Source organism: Mus pahari, chromosome 10 (assembly GCF_900095145.1).
Source record: "Mus pahari chromosome 10, PAHARI_EIJ_v1.1, whole genome shotgun sequence".
Taxonomy (NCBI): domain Eukaryota; kingdom Metazoa; phylum Chordata; class Mammalia; order Rodentia; family Muridae; genus Mus; species Mus pahari.
In genome coordinates, this window is record NC_034599.1 from 101,834,917 (window position 1) to 101,836,896 (window position 1,980).

Here is a 1,980-nt window from a genome sequence, read left to right on the forward strand (position 1 = left end):
CCCACTGAGCCATCTCACCAGCCCTTTTTTTTTTTTTTGATTGTTGAGACAGGGTTTCTCTGTATAGCCCTGGCTGTCCTGGAACACACTCTGTATACCAGGCTGGCCTCGAATCAAACTCAGAAATCCGCCTGCCTCTGACTCCCGAGTGCTGGGATTAAAGGCATGCACCACCATGCCCGGCTTACTTTTTGTTTTTTAATTGTGTATGCATGTGTATCTGTGAATGAGCTGTGCATGTGAAATGCAGTTCCTGGGGATCCAGAAGGGAATTTAGGATCCCCTGGAGTTGTAGTAGGTTGTGGGCTGCTCAGCAGAGGTGCCTAGACCTGCACTTGGTCCTCTGCAGGAGCAGGCGGTGCTCGTCATTGCTGAACTTCCTCGCTGACCCCTTAGTTTTCTTTTTCTTTTTTACGTTTTGGATTTGTTTGTAAACAAGAAAGAAGAAAAATCATTTTAGATTGCACCTATAGTCTGAAAACTGGGAATCATGCCCTCCCCCTTTCTTTCATTTCTGTATACTTTCAAATTCAGTATGCTGAGCAAGTAATATCCAGTAATTGGTCTGGGCATTGATGCTGTTTTTCTGTTTTGTTTTGGTTTTTGATTTTGTTTGCGAGAAGAGGGTCTCTCTGCATAGCCCTGGCTGTCCTAGCACTGAGTATATAGACCATGCTGCCCTTGAACACACAGAGATCTACTTGCCTCTGCCTCCCCAGTGCTGGGGTTAAAGGTATGTGCCACTACATTTAGCTGTACCCACAAAATTTTGATACCTGTGAAGTAGGACTAATTTTACATATACTAAAGTCATCAAGCATCTCTGTACCGACTGTTTATCATAGAAATAGTGTAAGGAGAGATAGGAGGTCAGTAGAGTTGTGGCCTCTGACCTCAGTGCTGTCCTGTTCACTGTGTCAGCAGAAGTGATGGATGCTCGCTCCATCCTGTGACTGAGGCCAGCTTTCCCAGCTGCTTACTCTTGCACCTGTGTCCAGAATTTGTCAGAGGCAGTGCATTCATCTACTTAATATATTCCTGTGTGCTTATCCGTGGGTGGGAGTGCGCGTGTGCTCATGAGTGTTCTCTGGTGTGTATGTGGTGTGCATGTAGTGGTCAGAGTGCTGCTGATGGAAGGTGTTTCTTTCTTCCTACTGTGTGGGATCATCTAGGGACCAACTCATGTTCTCAGGCTTGGCAGTAAATGCTACTACCTGTGGAGCCGTCTTTCCAGCTCCCTCAATTTCTGTTGGATTTTGCTCAGGCAGTGTCTTCCCCGTGTTGCCCTGGCTGGCCTTGCACTTGAGTTAATCCTCCTGCAGTTGCCTCCTTTGTACTGGACTTACAGGAGTGTGCCACTACGACTATATACTCTTGTTTTGTTTTACAGATAGAGTTTTGCTGTGTTCCTTCAAACTTGCTATGCAGCATAAGCTGACATCAAAATCTCTGCCTTCCTGCCTTAGCCTCCCAAGTTATGAAGTTAAAGTCTTGTGCCATTGAGTCTGGCTTTCAGCTTTTTATTAATCTTACATTTTTTAGGTTAAAATGAATCTGTCTGTGTGTGAGACAGGGTGAGTGCTTGTGTGCATGGCGTGGTCCAGGTTGTGGATTTAAGGACAACGTCTCTGTCTCTTCTGCAGTGTGGGTTCTGGGGATCACACTCATGTGCTTATGCTTGGTAGCAGGTGTCATTACCTGCTGAGCTGCCTCACCAGCCCTTGTTTTTTCAACACAGGATCTGAGTTACAGATCTGAGGTTGACCTCAATTTGTGTTGCTCCTTGTTTCAAGTGCATGGCTTACAGGGGCCTGCTGCCAGGCATGGCTATTCCATGATGGATTTATAGTTATTTTAGATATGGTCTCACTATGTAGACCAGTTTGTCTTTTAACTCACAGAGGTCCTGGTCCTCCTACTTTGGCCTCCTCAGTGCTGAGGTTAAAGCCATGCCCTATGCTCTACCATACTGGCTTGTTT

At 45.9% G+C, this 1,980-nt stretch overlaps 1 protein-coding gene across 2 annotated transcripts in view; it reads left to right on the forward strand.

Annotated features, from left to right (window-relative positions):
- Usp4 (ubiquitin specific peptidase 4) overlaps positions 1-1,980 on the forward strand; it is a 44,041-nt gene that overhangs the window by 4,076 nt on the left and 37,985 nt on the right. The gene's annotated exons all lie outside the window — the stretch shown is intronic.